Source organism: Callithrix jacchus, chromosome 21 (genome assembly GCF_049354715.1).
Source record: "Callithrix jacchus isolate 240 chromosome 21, calJac240_pri, whole genome shotgun sequence".
Lineage (NCBI taxonomy): Eukaryota > Metazoa > Chordata > Mammalia > Primates > Cebidae > Callithrix > Callithrix jacchus.
In genome coordinates this window covers 27,492,872-27,510,070 of record NC_133522.1, presented here as the reverse complement: position 1 = coordinate 27,510,070, position 17,199 = coordinate 27,492,872, and positions in this window count along the sequence as shown.

Below are 17,199 nucleotides of genomic sequence, written 5' to 3'. Positions count from 1 at the left end.
ATTTACAGTCACAGGTCCTCATCAAATATGGAAAAGAGACTCAAAACCCATCTGATGGCCGAGCACAGAGGCTCATGCCTATAATTCCAGCACTCGAGGTCAGGAGTTCAAGACCAGCCTAGCCAACATCATGAAACCCTACCTCTACTATATATACAAAAAATTTAGCCAGGTGTGGTTTTGCATGCCTGTTATCCCAGTTACTCTGGAGGCCAAGGCAGGAGAATTGCTTGAATCCAGGAGGCAGAAGTTGCAGTGAGCCGAGATCATGCCACTGAATTCCAGCCTTGGAGACAAAGTGAGACTCCATCTCAAAACAAACAAACAAAAACCTATCTGACAGAATGGTGGTGGGAATAGAATGCCATAAAATATGAATTACAGTAAAAGAAAATGAGCTACCTTAGAGAAAAATTTGCCTATTAATGAGAAAGAACGCTGGGGTAGGGAGCTAGACTCAGCAGAGGGCCTGCATTCTAGAAAGGAGCAGTCATTCTAGATACAGTCAAGGTTGTTCATGAACCTATTGACATTCTCATCTCAGGAATCCTGGAAAGAATATTTCATGGTAAGATCTGTAAGGCCTGTGTAACTGTGTAGTAAGATCTGTATCACTAGGTGGTCAAGAAAATCTGCTTTCTAATCTTTTCCTACACTAGTCAAGCATGGTAAAGGGAAATATATTTTCCTATGTTCCGAAGAGAGAAGTAAAACCCAGGGATACAGAAACAGGCAAAGATGGTGATGAGCTCAAAGCTGTGACTGCAGAGTGACTATAGTTCAGTGATGCTAAAACAACTATAGTTCAGTGACGCTAAAACAACAGAAACACTCTTCACATAGCAGATGGCTGCTGATTAATTAATACAGAATAGAAGCAGCCAAAGAGTCAATAGCATAAAGAACAGTTAGGTCAGAGATCTATAGACCATCAAACAGCAGTATTTTTATGAGAAATTTCTAACTTTGGGGATTCCTGGAATCCTAAGCAGGGTAATGGTTCGAGGTTTTTATTTTGGTAGGTAGTGTCCAATGATCCAAGGATATTAGGGGCAAACATCTAAAGTGATTTTTCTATGATTCTCAAACTAATAGTTTTTATGTACGTTTGATTACACTAGGTGAAGTATCTGGTAAACATTAGTGGTCAAGAAATATTGATTCTTTCCCTCAGAATTCTATAACCCATCCTAAATAGAAAATAGTTTTAATATACAAACTTTTATTAAACATACGTTTTATTGTGTGAAGCCATATTTTTTGGGTGAGAGTTAAAATTAAATTTTGTGTTTTATTTTTATAGTTTTGAGATGAGGTCACAGTCTGTCACCTAGGCTAGAGTTCAGTGGCATGATCATGGCTCATTGTAGCCTCAAGCTCTTAGGCTCAGGTGAGTCTCCCACCTCAGCCTCACAAGTAGATGAGACTATAAGGCATAAACCACCATGCCTGGCTAACTTTTTATATTTTTTTGCAGAGACAAAATTTTGCCATGTTGCACATAATAGTCTCGACTCCTGGACTCAAGCCATCTGCCCGCCTGAGTCTTCCAACGTGTTAGGATTGTAGATGTGAACCACCACACTTAGCCTGGAAATAAATTTTGGTTGTCTAATGTATCCTCTACGTTTTTCTACCCAAAAAGTCAGAGTTCCATTTAGCAAAACCAACATCGTAAATCTCCACCATGGTTTTGTAAACACTGCTTACTTATACTTAACCCAAATATAATAAAAATTGTCAACTTTCTACCTTCTTTTTTAGAAAGTAAAGTTGTCTTAGAAAGTAAATTTAAGGATTATTTTATTTTTCCATTACTAACTGTTTGGGAAAACCTTTCTACAATGTCAAAATAAAGACTTTATTGAAGAAACGTGAAATAGAAGGGGACTAAAAAAAACAAAGTTGATGGATTCACTCAGTATTTCCCAGCAGAAATGTTTTATTCTCTTACGTTTGGTAGTTTCTTATCTCAGTGGACTATACCTCTAGTTTTTATCAATTACCTTAGGGGCACTTCTCTACAGATACTTTCAATTCTATGGACTCTTTTGGCAGACCTCTCTGTTACCTTTGGCTCTTTATCTCTGGATTCTATCAGAAGATTTCAAGAAAGCTGTTTTGCAGCCAACTCTGGAAACCTAAGCACTAGACTGTTTCAGATCTTTCTTCTGTGAAATAGCTACGGATCCCAAGATACCTATTTTAAAAGCAAACACCATTTTGTAGGAAAAGAGAAGTTGCCCTGATTCACTCACCATAAGAAAATTTGTATGAATTTTATTTCTACTATCTTATATTCTTCCATAAAATTTTTGCAGATATATATATAGTTAGATATTCTATGATACTGATCATTGCTGCTAAATTTTTAAAGACAATATATATCTTCCACTCTTGCAAATGAGAAGCATTTCAAGAAATGTATGTTTTTATTAGACAGGGATTCTTAATCTGGCATCTCAAGTCATTCAAGAGCTTTATGAACTATAGTATTCTATTACATGTTAAAAATAGAAAGTTTTATAAATAGAATACCAGTATATCTTGTTTTAATGAAGTTATTGTAGGAATTTTTCTTTTTTGTGTTTTGTTGCAAATTGAAGATTTGTGGGAACTCTGTATTTATCTGAAAATGGTATCTGTTGGTACCATTTTTCATATATCATATGGTCATTTCCTGTCTCTGTGCCACATTTTGATAATTCTTGTAATATTTCAAACATTTTTATTACAAAAATCACCTGTTACGATGGGCTGTGATCAGTGGACTTTGAGGCTTTATTGTAAATTGGTGCAAGAGGAGGCCCCACAAACTGTGCCACATAATAAGCCTTTAATTGAATGACGTGTGAGTTCTGACTGCTCTACTGACTGATCCCGCATCTCTCTCCTCTTCAAACTACTCTATTCCCTGAGTCACACAACAATAGTAAAATTGGGTCAATTTATAACCATACAGTGGCCTCAAAGTGTCCAACTGAAAGGAAAGGACACACCTCTCACTTTAAACAAAAGCTAGAAATGATAATAAAGCTGAGTGAGGAAGGCATGTCAAAAGCCAAGATAGGCTGAAAGGCTCTTGGGTGAAACAGCCAATTTGTAAACACAAAGGAAAAGTACTTGAAGAAAATTAAAAGTGCTATTTTGTAACATGCAAATGATCAAAAAGCAAAACAACCTTATTGCTAATACTGCGACAGTTTAGTGATCTGGATAAAAGATTAGACTAACCACAACATTCCTTTAAGCCAAAGCCTAATCCAGAGCAAGGCCCTAAGGCTTTTCAATTTTAGGAAGTCTGAGATTGGTGAGAAAGCAGCAGAAAAAAAGCTGGAAGCTAGTAAAGAAAAGTTAATGAGGTTTAAGAAAATAAGTTGTCTACATAACATAAATTGACAAGGTAAAGCAGCAAGTGCTGATGTGGAAACTGTAGAAAGTTATAAAAATATTTAATAAGATAATTGATGAAAGTGTCTATTTTAACCAACACATTTTCAATGTAGATGAAAATTATCTTCTATTAGAAGATACTATCTCAGACTTTCACGGCTGCAGAAGAGAACTCAATGCTTGACTTCAAAGAATAGGCTGATTCTCTTGGTAGGAGTTAATGCAACTGGTGATTTTAAGTTGAAGCTAATGCTCATTGACCATTGCAGTAATCCTAGGAACCTTCAGAATTATGCTAAATTTACATATCCTGTGTTCTAGAAATGAAACAAAGGCTGAATGACAGCCCATCTGTTTACAGCATGCTTTACTAAATGTCTTAAGTCCACAGTTGAAATCTACCGTTCAGAAAAAAAGATTCTTTTCAAAATTATACAGCTCATTGGCAATGTGCCCGGTCACCCAAAAGCTCTGATGGAAATGTACAAGGAGTTTTCTGTTTGTTTGTTTTGATGTCGTTGTTTTTTGGAGATGAAGTTTCACTCTTATTGCCCAGGCTGGAGTGCAATGTCATGATCTAGGCTCACTGCAAACTTTGCCCCCACAGAATTCAAGAGATTCTCCTGCCTCAGCCTCCCAACTAGCTGCGATTATAGGCATGCATCACTGTGCCCCACTAATTTTGTATTTTTAGTAGAGACAAGGCTTCTTCATGTCAGTCAGGCTGGTCTTCAACTCTTAACCTCAAGTGATCCGCCCACCTTGGCTTCCCAAAGTGCTGGTATTACAGGCATGAGCCACTGTGCCTGGCTGAGATAGCTGTTATTATGCCTGCTAACAAAACCTCCATTCTGCAGCCCATGACCAAGGAGTAAGTTCACTGTTCAAGTCTTATTTTGTAAGACTTTGGAGGCATAGATCATGATTCTTGTGATAGATTGTGGAAAAGTAAGTTGAAAACCTCCTGGAAAATATTCACCATTCTAGACACCATTAAGAACATTTGTGATTCATCGAATATGATTTAATGATTCATTAATGAATCATATTCACTAATGATAGATTCATATCGATATTTACAGGAGTTTGGGTGAAGTTGGTCACAACCCTCTTCGATGACGCCTTCAAACTTCAATAGAGGAATTAACAGTAGATGATGTGGAAATAGCAAGAGAACTAGAATTGACAGTGTAGTCTAAAGATGTGAAAGAATTGCTGCAATCTCATTCTAAAACTTGAACACTTGAGGAAGAGCTTCTCAGGGATGAGCAAAGAAAGTGGTTTGAGACAGAGTGAAGATTCCTGGTGAAGACTCTGTGAACAATGTTGAAATGACAACAAAGGATTAAGAATATTCCATAAATCACGGAATATTGATGGTATTACAAAGGCAGGATTTATAAAGATTCATTCCAATTTTGAAAGAAGTTCTTCCGTGGGTAAAATGCTATCAAACGGCATTGTGTGCCACAGACAAATCTTTCCTGAAAGGAAGAGTCAAGTGATCTGATAAACATCATTTCTGTGCTACTTTAAGAAATTACAACAGACACTACTGCATTCAGCAACCATCACCCTGATCAGTCAGCAGTATCTATGTTGAGGTACTCCATCATCATCAATAACAAAAACAACAACAACAGACTCATTGAAGGCTCATATAATTATTAACACTTTTTTACAAATAAAATATTTTAGATTAAGGTATACACTTTTTTAGACATATACCGTTGTACACTTATTAGACTACTGTACATTTTATACACAGATTCTATTTGCACCAGGAACCAAAAGATTTGTGTGACTTGCTTTAGAGATATATTTGCTTTACCAAGATGGTCTGGCACTGAATCTGCAATCTCTTCCAGGTACGCCTGCATGAGTCCATGAACTCGGATGGGAAAATAACAATATATATATATATATATATATATATATATATACATTTGAATTCTCTAGTCTTCAACTGATATTTGATGTCTTGTTTATTTCAATTATAATTGAGGATAACAGATCACAGAGATATTTGGCGTACTTTGTTACCAATGAAAATCATACATATTTTCCTTGTCCTATCACATTAGAGATATTGTATATACAAGTTTAATTTTATATTAATCCCTACTTTGCAATCATGATTACTAGACTGCTTCTTGCTAAAACATATTAATGTGCTTTAGAGTGAGACATTTATATTAGTATAACATAAAAATTTATGAGTTATTTTGTATCTTTATTTCAACACATTTATGGGTTTTTTCCTAAGAGTTTATTATCAGGATTCATAAATATCCTGAGAAGGGCACCAAAGGTGTCAGTCATACACTTGCCAAAAGAATCCATATAACAAACTCAAAAAACATGCAGTATAAAACTTTGGAAGTCTAAACAACCTTAGATTCTTTATATTCTTAAAAAAATTACAATGATAACAAATATCTTTATTCATATGGTGCTTCTAATTAAGAAAAGCTTTTCATATGTTGTTGTTCATTCAACAAATATTCATTGAGCATCTGTCATATGCCTACCATTATTCTAGTGACCATGAAAAAAATGAAGTGAACAAAATAGACAAAAAAAGACAATATTTGCCTTTGCCATTATGGATGTTATGTTATAATATATGAGAAAAAATTAGTAAAATATAAAAGCCAATAGTATAATAAAGTTAAAGGGGTCATGATAGTTGATTCTAACACATTATGAAGCTGCAATATTTAAAATAGTGTGGTATTGACCAAAAGATTGAAGCTTAAAACAATGGTATAAATAAAAATTCTAGAAACAGACTAGGTATATTTAGTCAATTGATTTTCAACAAAGATACAAGGGTAATTCAAATAGAAATTCAATAGTCTTTTCAACAGACGGTTCTGAGAAGATTTGATATCAGTATGTAAAACCAAAAAGCATTGACTTGACCCATGTCTTTGATCAATTTACTCACAATGAATCACAAAATTCAGTGGTAAAGTCAAAGTTAACATTTCTAGAGGAAACCATAAGATAAAACTCGCATTCATGTTAATATTTCATTGTAATTCCATATAGGCTAATAATATTGAACTTCTTTTAATAAACTTGTCATTCATATATCTTTTTCTGAAATCAATTATCTGTTTAAATATTTTACCCATTATAAATTGAACCACTTTTTGTCTTATTATTGACTTTTGAGAATATCTTATTTATTTTGCTTAGAGGTTCAAAATTTGAAATTTGTTTTGTAAATAATTTACTCCATTCAATGGCTTGTCACTTTATTTTTTTAAGAGAGTCTTTGAAAAGATTACTCTTATTTATTATTTTTTTTGACATTGTTTTGCCTGCTATAATTCCTTTCTTTTTCTGGATAAAATTTAGAATTCATTTGTTGTTTTCTAAAAATGAAAGCCAAATTTTTTTGGTAATTTTATGTATTTGGATTCAATGGATAGATAAGTCATGAAAGAATTACCACCTTAAAAATATTGAACCTTGGAATCCATAAGTATATTTTATTTAGATATTCTTTAATTCTCACATCAGTGTTTTCCACTGTACAGTTTTGAATAAAGTGTAAAAATATAGAATTATTATCTTTGTATTATTTCTGATCTTTGTATATAATAATTTAGTCTTTCATCATTACATATAATTGTATTTGTATGTTATTGGTAGATGGTCTTAGTTTTTTTATTAGGGTAATTATGGCCCCATTAAATGAGGTGAATGTATTTTCCTTCCTTGTATTTTCTAGAAGAGTTTTTGGAAAATTTAAAATATATATTTTTAATTTGGGGGAAATGCTGGGCCAGCATCTAAGCCTAGAGTTTTCTTTATAGAAAATTTTTTAATAACTAATTTGGTTTCTGTAATAGGCTTATGACTACTTAGCATACCTATTTCTTCTTGAGAGAGCTTTGCTAATTTGTGTCATTCAATAACTTTGCTGTTCCACCTCAATTGTCAAGTTTGGGGGCATTAATTTTTTCTCATAGTTTATTGTTATGCTTCTAATATGTCTTTATGATCTATAGTAAAGGCCACACTTTCCTTCTGGTATTGTTGATTTATGTATTTTTTTCCCCCTTTGGTCTAGAGAATTATCAATTTTGATAATCTTTTTAAATAACCAGATTTTTAAAAAATTCTATTTTTTTTTACAGAGTTAATTTAGTTTATCTATTTTCTTTATTAGTTGTATCTTTCCACTTTATTCTAGTGTAATTTTCCCTTCTTTTTAAATTTTTTTTTTGGAGGGTGACTATTTAAACCTTTACTTGAGAGGTTACTCTTCCTCTTTTCTATTGTAAACTTTTAATGCTATAACATTTTTTCTAAACACTAAATTAATATTGTTTAATATGTTGCTTTTATTCTCATTCAGTTATGGTATTTATCAATTTCCCTGGTGTCTTCCTTTTTGACAAATCTGCCATCTAAAAATAAATTGCTCAGTTTCTAAATTTGGGGGGATTTTTTTTATACTTCTGCTATTGATTTCTGGTTTAATTATTTTAAAGTTAGAACAACAATTATTGTAATTATTTTGACACTTTTAAGGTTTGTTTTGTTTGGCTGAGAAAACCATCTATCTTTTGAATATGATATGTGCAGGTAAATAATATATACTCTGATGTTTTAAAATGAGTATGGTATAAATCAAGTCTTCTATATTCTTATTGATGCTCTCTTTACTTGGTATATCAATTAACAGGAGTGGAGTGTTCACATTTTCAACAATAATTGTATATATTTCTATTTCTAATTTCAGTTCTATCTGTTTATAAAGTTTAAAGTTATTTTTGTAAATTAACCTTTTTAATTGTAGGCAGGCAATGTCACTATTCATTGCTAATAACTTTCCTTGTTCTGCTGTCAAGCTTGTCAGTTAAAAATCTGTCTCCAAGTCATTCTTTTGTTTAGTATTTGCATGGTATTTATTTATTTTTTATTCTTGCACTTTTATATATGTCTTTGTATTTAATGTGGCTTTATTTATCTGATTTGACCACCCATATTTTTAAATTGTTGTATTTCAACCATTTACATTTAAAACAATTTTTGGCATGGTTAGATTTAAATTCACCATCTTACTAATTTCTTTCTATTTGAACTGTTTTTTTCCATCACCTGACCTCCATTTAAAAAATTTTGCTTACTTGTGGACTTGTCGTATTTGTTTATTTTTTATTCAATATTATTTCCACTATTCCCTTATTATTTGGACCCACACATTATCTTTGTAAAAAGAATGTTAATTATTACCTTTGGATTTACAATATCATCTATAATATTACAGGCTGTCTTCAAGTAATATTGTGTCACCTTACCTTTATTGTAAAACCCCACAGATTTCTATTTCCAATTCATTTATCCCATGTTTTGTGCTATTATATTCACACATTTTAATTTTAACTATGTTATAAAGCCACAAAATACACTACCATTTTCCTTTTCACTATCAACTATATTTTAACAGGGTTTCTCAGTATTGGGATTACTTACATTTTGGATCAAGTAATTGCTATTGGGAGCTGTCCTGTGTTATGCTACTATATACAGTTTATCAACATCTCTTGTCTCTACCCACTAGATTCTAGTAGCACCCCCTACTATCCAACATAAAAATAAAAAGTGTTTAAAGAGATTGCCAAATGCACCATGAGGGGTCAGATTTTTCCAGCTTGAGAGCCTCTATTTTAGAGTCATTGAACATAAGAAAAACAAGTATTCTTATATTTACTTTTATATTAGCAGTTTTCAAAGACCTTCATATTTTTGTTTGTGAATGTGATTTTTTTGTGGGGAGGTCTGGTGTCCTGTTTTTCTTATCCATCCTTTCTCTTCTCTGTCAATTTACATGAAGATTGTACTGTGTATTTTACACTGTGTGTTTTTGTCTCACAGTTTGTTCATTTTAGATACTATATTTCTCATGTATTTGTTTGTGTAATTTATATTGCTTTGGCTTCCAGTTAAGTAATTCTATTCTCAGTAGTGCTTGTGTGTGTGTATGTGTGTGTGTGTGTGTGTGTGTGTGTGTGTGTTTTGTCTAGCATCTCTATTTTACCTTTAGAAGTATCATTACTGTGTCTTTTGAAATTCCTCATATATTTTTTCATTCTGCACTTGGTGGTTCACCATATTAATAATAGTTATTATAAAATTGTCTCTGTGAATTCCAACACGGGGTCAGTCCTGAGTCTGTTTCTAGTGATTACTTTGTCTATTAGTAATCCTTTTTTCTTTCCCTTTTGTGATTTAATTCTTGCTTATTTTGTTATTGAATGTTGAATATTATATTTGGAATAGTAGAAATTCAGTTACAGGTTCAAAGAAAGCTTTAAATTTGTAGCGTATCTGACTTCTAATTGTTTAAATGGTACTGATGCTCTTTTCAGTTTTTCACATCATTGACAGATGTGAAACCAAAAAAACCATGTCGAGGATCATAGCAATATGATCAAATTTATATTTATATTAAAAGATAACACTGCTGTATGGGAACTGTCAAGCATAACCTTAAGACATCAGTCAGCAAGAAATCGAATAGTTTAGGCAATAGTTGAGCATGTGAAAAGTTGTTCAATTCATGACATAATATGAAGAAAGAAACTAATAGGATTTTCTATTGTATTAGTGTGTGTTGTGAGGGAAAAGAGTAAAAAGCAGAATTCCAGGTAAATGTCCCAAGAATTGACTATATTGTGGTGGCATTTACTGAGATATACTGGGTAAGGAGCAAGTATTTCCCAGAAGCAGAGAGAGGAAGAGTGGATTATTCATTCATTCATACACCAAATAATTATTAAAATTTTATTGTATTGGAAATCCTAGGGACCCTCTAAGTGTATAAGAAATATGGTTCCTATCCTTGAATTATGAGATATATAAGGCTATATGCAAGATATAACAATTTAGTCTGACAAATTAAAGGACAAATGAGATTCAGTATATTATGAAAACACGCTAGAAAAATGCCTGTCTTATATGACTCAAAATATATTTTCTATAAAGTGTGAGAATGATAACTAAAAACACAAAATTTAAATGTTCACTCAAGCACTTAAAAGTTAAAATATGAGACAAAAATTAATGATGACATTTTCCTACTTTGTGTTTTAAATGCCTTCTATTGTCTAGGATTTAAGTATCTTAGTGTTAGCATACAAGTCTCTTCTTATATACTTCAAGTCTCTAAAATTACTATCCTCTCTCTCTCTCCCTCTCTTCTACATGTTTTCATATGATTTCTCTTCTGGCAGAAGTGACTTCCCCTCCCACATCCCCAATGTGAGGTACCATCTGGTAAAATCCTACTCAACCTTGAATAATCAGCTCAATTATGACCTCCTCACAGAAGCTTTCCTGCAACACTGCAGAAAGAGTTGGCACACTCTCCCCTATCTGAAATTATTTTCCGCAGCCATTTTTTCTTTATATTTTACTTGCTCACTTAATTGTTTCTAATTTAGACTCGTAGGTCCTCTGAGTTTTAAATTCATAGCAGAGTGTTCAGCACCTATAGATCAGATTATAAATATTTCTAAACTGAATAAAGGCATAAATGAACAAGCCTATTTCTAAAACAAATGCATTTTGAACTATTGATTAGAGAAAGCACATTGACTTCTAAGCATTCTTCTATTCTTATTCTTATAAATAAATTTTCCTTGAATATAGCTAATCCTAGATTACCTAGGATATAAAGAGACTACCACAAAAGTATTGACGTTGACATGCTTGACACAATCAAGATTACTTTAAGGAAATCCTACATGTTTCTGTATGAATGTGCTTGTGTCTGTTGCCAGAAAAGAAGGTGAAATGTTGGTAAGCAGGGAATATACGTTTGGGAGGGAAGGGCAGAAAATAGGAAACATGAAAATAAGACTCTAGATTTTTTGAGGGAAGAATATATCTTGATCATTTTTTCTATCACCAGTGTCTGACAGAAGAAATAGTTAAAGATAAATGATACAAAGATGGTACTGTTGACTTCCACATCTCTTAGTACTTCCAAGGTAAAATACTGTCTTTCTACTATCTATCAAACTATAATATTATGTTTTTATTTTGTATTTCTTATATGTCATCAGGATATTAAGAAGCTATATTTTTCTTATATTGTCAGGATAATAAGAAACTATACATATAATAAGAGTGCAGGTCACTTTTTATTAATACCAATAATATATTTACCTATTTGCATGCCGTAGATATTCAATTATGCACTGATGATAAGATTAGACATGCTTGTATTAGTTAAATATGAGAAATGTGTTATCTTCTCATACTACATAGTTCGCAGTATCCAAATAAATTGTTACTAGAGAAAATCGTATGCCATTTTAATTTGCAAAAATTAGGCCATAAAATCCTTTACGCAAGATTCCATAGGAAATTTAAACTGTTGAAGAAAGGCATATGTGTGTGTGTGAGAGAAAGCGAGAGACAGAGAGAATGTGTGTGTGTGTGTGTGTGTGCACACTGAGGCAGTTCCAATATCTTCCACAAATGTATCTGTATACATTTGTGTATTCACATATATACACATAAGATATATATATGTGTGTGAAATATATACACTATGGCAGATACATTCTTGCACAGTTAAAAGATTCACAGTTCAAATATAATTTCCTAAAATATTTCCAGTGATATCTATCAACGTTTAAATAATTGTTAAATCAAATCAAGCATAAGGCTGGCAGCAAGTCTGCCACTTTCTTTTGTCATCTCTCTGGTAGTTACCAAGTTGAAGAGGAAGACATTCCCATCAATTACTGGAACAGCTATAGTTGCTATATCCTCATAAAGAATTTTGACATTTCCTTGGAAAACGGCTGCTTTAAGCTTATTTTTAAACCTGCATCTTAAAAATTAATATTAAAAATAGAAATGATAAAGCATTACATTAATTCCCTTTTAGATTTTAATTTTATATAGGTGCAATATAAACATAGGAGCCAGTTATACCATATCAACCCTTCCATCTCAATCAAACAAAATAGAAACTTTGCAAATTTTTGCAGGGCAATTAAAAATTATTGCTATGTTCAAAAATTATTTCCAGAGTTCCCTATGAAGTTTTCTGCCAATATCTGTTATTTCCAGTGCTAAGAAAGACTGGGATCTTCCGGATATTTTAGTGTTTGCTTTGCTTTTATTCCTTTTGGAAAAAAATTCTATGGTGTGTGGACAGTGGTGGAGGGACAGCAGGTAAGTGCGGTATGGGAGGTCAGGTCAAGAAACATTTATTACAGACAAGCTTTTAAAATGTGTTACACATTTTCAAGTTCTGCAAAGTATCCACACTTGTCAAATTCCTAATAATTATTTCTAACTTGATAGTAGGGACAGACTATTTTACTCTGTGTGTGTGTGTCACTCACTGTCTCTCTGTCTCTCACTCTGTCTGTGTGTCTCTCTCTTTTTGTGTGTGCTAAATTGGGACAGTTTTCCCTGGTTAAAAAAGAAAGAGCACAAAATGACTATTAGCTATATAATTCATGTAACTATATTATAATTTTTTGTCTTGTCAGAATTGTCATTACCTTTGAATTTGGGAATGGATAAAGAAAAATTAAAAACATTAGCAAGCATTAATTCCTTCTGTAAAATAAAATTCCATAATATACTCAGTGTTTAAAAAGAGTTGTTGGCTCTCTCCCATTTAGCTGTCTATGTCTGTTATTTCTTCACACGCATCTTTAACATTACTTTTACTGTAGCTATAGTATTTTTTTTATGATATTGACCTATAATTTAGCACTATCTAGATATGAGAGAAAAAATGTGCAATTGAAGGATTATGTATGTATTTATTTAAAATCATCATCAACAACGACAACAAAATATTTTTCAGGGAAATGTGGTTTCCATGGAGCATTAACCTTGTTCAAGGTATTATGTTGCCTGATTAATTTTGTCCCTTTGCCGAACTGAACTGCTATTGAAATACCATTTTCATGGTTCTCAATTTTTCAAATTTATGCAGGTGCTGTACCGCATGAGAATGCCTGCATTTAGTATGCAAACTGGAATTGGCAAAGGACGATGGCTGCTCTCCTGCTAACTTTAAATAAGTCATGTCATAAATTGCATGTAAGACTTATGAAATATTAACATTGGGAGACATTGAAACAAATCACTATTTCTATTAACCTGGGAAAAGATCTTCCAAATACATAACCAAAGTAACTAAAACAAATACTAAAAATGGTTTACTTTTCAAACTAGGTTTATAAAATATTTTCCCCAAGTTTGTATGATTATTAGAAAATTGGCTTAAAAGTAAAGAAAAACTGGAAGCCTGTTGATCCCAAGTACTCCTCTAGCCCTTTGCCCCTCTGTTCCAATAGACCAGTACATCTTCAAATGTAACACCTCCTACATTAAAAACAAAAATGGTGTAGATTGCACACATTACATTTCTTCAGGCTCACTTCTTTTTCTTTTTTCAATATTAAAGCTTAATTTTTAACACATCAATCTTGCTTGTTTAAAAATTGTGTTTATATTAGTGTAACTATCTGTGATGGTGGTTTAGTTCAGGAAATAAATCACGCAGTGATAATTGGTTGTTTTTATTTTTGCTTGTTGATTGGTTTTCTGTAATACAAAAGATACATGGTCAAACAAAGGTGTGTAATTATAAACAGCCTAACTGTATGTGGTCTGCTTTCTTTGCAATTTGTAGACAAGAGGGAATAGAGTAAAGATATATGAACTCTGTAACTCAAAATGCAGACACACACAGATGCTTGAGAGAGAGCAGGTGAGCTAGAAAGACAGACTTTGTTTACTGTCAGCCTTGCAATTTAAACTGTAATCGATTGGCTTATTAACAGCTTAGGTTTTATAAAAATAGAGAGAATGATATATAACATACAATAGGCAGAGATCGCCTGAGCAATGAAAACACCTTTTATCAAAAATTGACTTATCGATAACTTCCTATATTCTTCATATTAGGGTAAATATTTCAGTAGTTAGAAAAGCAAGATACAGTGTCCGTCTTTGAAGTGAAATGTAATCTTGCCAGGGATATAGGCAGTCTTTACAGGTACTAAATTGAGTAGATAGACTATGTGAAAATTTTGAAAGTAAGCCTAGAACTTGGAACTTGATTCTGAGTGCAAAGGGCAGCCACCAACTTTTATGAACACAATTTTGATATTGATATTTATATGACTGATATGTCTTCAGGAAAGATTATCTGTCAGCATTGACATCCGAATGTGAAGACCACTTTGTATCCGATATTTTACTGAAATATTCTAGTACAGCTGATACTGCCTGTCACTTCTTTGAAATTCTTCTCTCTCTTAACCTTGGTGCCTAAGATTCTATTGATTCTTCTCAAATTACTGTTATTTCTTATTCTCTATGTGCTTCTCTTTTTCTTTAAAATGTTGATGTTTCTTTGAAATATTTATTTGCGTGTGTGTGTTTCACAGCATCCCATCATCAGTTAAGGTCTCTTCTTATTTGACCTGCTTTCCACAAATGAAAAAAATCAATGTATCTTTACCCTAATGCCAGCTAAGCATCGATGACGCTCACCTACATTCTGGCTTCTCTCATTTAAGCTTAGACCCATACTTTCAACTGTGCATCCACAACCTCACCTACATGTCATAAAGATGTTACTATGTCCAATACTAGATTCTTCCTCCTCAGACAGTGGGCATTCACTGTGTAGTGCCTCTCCAACAGCACTTTGTCTTTCTTGACAGCTGCTTGGTTTTATTTTGGAAAAATCTCTCTCTCTTTTATTTAAGAACATTTTTATCAGTCCAGGGGCTCTGCCCTCTCACTGCAGATGCCAAAAGAGTCTTTGGAGAATGTAAAAGTCTGGTTTTGCAGGTGCTTTAATTTACCACATTGTGGTCTAAGGGTGAGCACGTTTCTGAAACAGACAATTGTATTCTCTCCCTATCATTTTGGATATTGTAATACAAGGACCAAAAACCTGAAGTCCATTTATTTCAATGATGTCATCCCTCTTGCAAGGCTGAGCAATTCTTTTTTTTTTTTTTTTAGACGGAGTTTCGCTTGTTACCTAGGCTGGAGTGCAGTGGCATGATCTCGGCTCACCACAACTTTTGCCTCCTCCGTTCAAGCAATTCTCCTGCCTCAGCCTCCCGAGTAGCTGGGACTACAGGCACGCGCCACCACGCCCAGCTAATTTTTTGTGTTTTTAATAGAGACGGGGTTTCACCTTGTTGACCAGGATGGTCTCGATCTCTTGACCTCGTGATCCACCCTCCTCAGCCTCCCAAAGTGCTGGGGTTACAGGCGTGAGCCACCACACCCGGCCTGAGCAGTTCTTTTTGCCTCAGTTTCTTTTCTGGATGCTGTCCTGTTTTCATGATGACTATTCTAACTATGCCCCATCTGATATATTCCTGTGTTAGTTATTTGTTGATGTAAAGCAAATTACCTCAAAAGGAAACAACTCAAAATGACAATGACCATGACCATGTTGATTGTTTCTTACAGTATCCATAGCTCAGGGATTTGGGAGTGGTTTAGGTGGGTGCCTCTGGCTCAGGTTTTCTAATGAGATTGTAATTATGCTGTTGGAGGGGCTGCAGCCGTTGGCAGCCTTAGCTGGGGCAGGTGAGCTCACTCATGTTTCAGTTGGCAGACCTCAGAATGCTTGTTTCCAAACATGCTATGTGGGCCTCTCTACAAGGTTTTCTTACAGGATGGCACCTGGTTTTTACAAGGGTTGGTGATCCAAGAGGGAAAGAGAGAACATCCATGGTTAAAAAAAAGCACAGCATTCCTGTTAATCTAATCCCTGAGGTACCATCCCATCACTTCAGCTTATTCTATTCCTTAGAAATAAGTCAGTAAATTCAGCCCACTTTCAGAGGAAAGGAATTATACAAGGCAGTAAATCCAAGAGACATGATTAGGAAACATCTTAGGGGCTGCCTACTCTTCCTGACACATTTCCTTTTTTACCTAAGATAGCCAAGATGGTCTTCTATTGATTGCAGACTTACCACTCTAATGAATAAATTATGTAAGCAGTACTTTATTTCTGTCAGTTTTTTTTTTTTTTTTTGAGACGGAATTTCGCTCTTGTTACCCAGGCTGGAGTGCAATGGCGCGATCTTGGCTCACCGCAACCTCCATCTTCTGGGTTCAGGCAATTCTCCTGCCTCAGCCTCCTGAGTAGCTGGGATTACAGGCACGCACCACCATGCCCAGCTAATTTTTTGTGTTTTTAGTAGAGACAGGGTTTCACCATGTTGACCAGGATGGTCTCGATCTCTTGACCTAGTGATCCACCCGCCTTGGCCTCCCAAAGTGCTGGGATTACAGGCTTGAGCCACCGCACCCAGCCTTTTTTCTGTATTTCTATGTGATTTTTTTTTTTGCCATTATGATCTTCCACTCAAAGTCCAAATCTTGGAGTAATGTTTACCACCTTGCCCTTCCTAACTCCCCACATCAAATATATCTCTGTATTCCAATTCTTCAGTTTCTAGAACCACTTCAGTTGAGAGGACTCTTCATGACTGCACTCTTCTCCCTTATTATCTGAATCTTTTGCTACAGAATTTATGCTTCTCTTTCTGCTTTTAATTTCCTGAACATTTTCCACTATAAATAATTATTTGTGGCTGTTCCTGTGGTTTTCTGAGCTTGAAACATCTTTTCCCTCAACTCTCCAGTCCTACACTCCACTTCTCATGTATTCTTTTAGGGTCCGCTTAATCATCACCTTACCTGGAAAACCACCTCTTATTTCCCAAATCTGAGTAATGTATTTTACTTGTGGATTTATAATTTTACCTG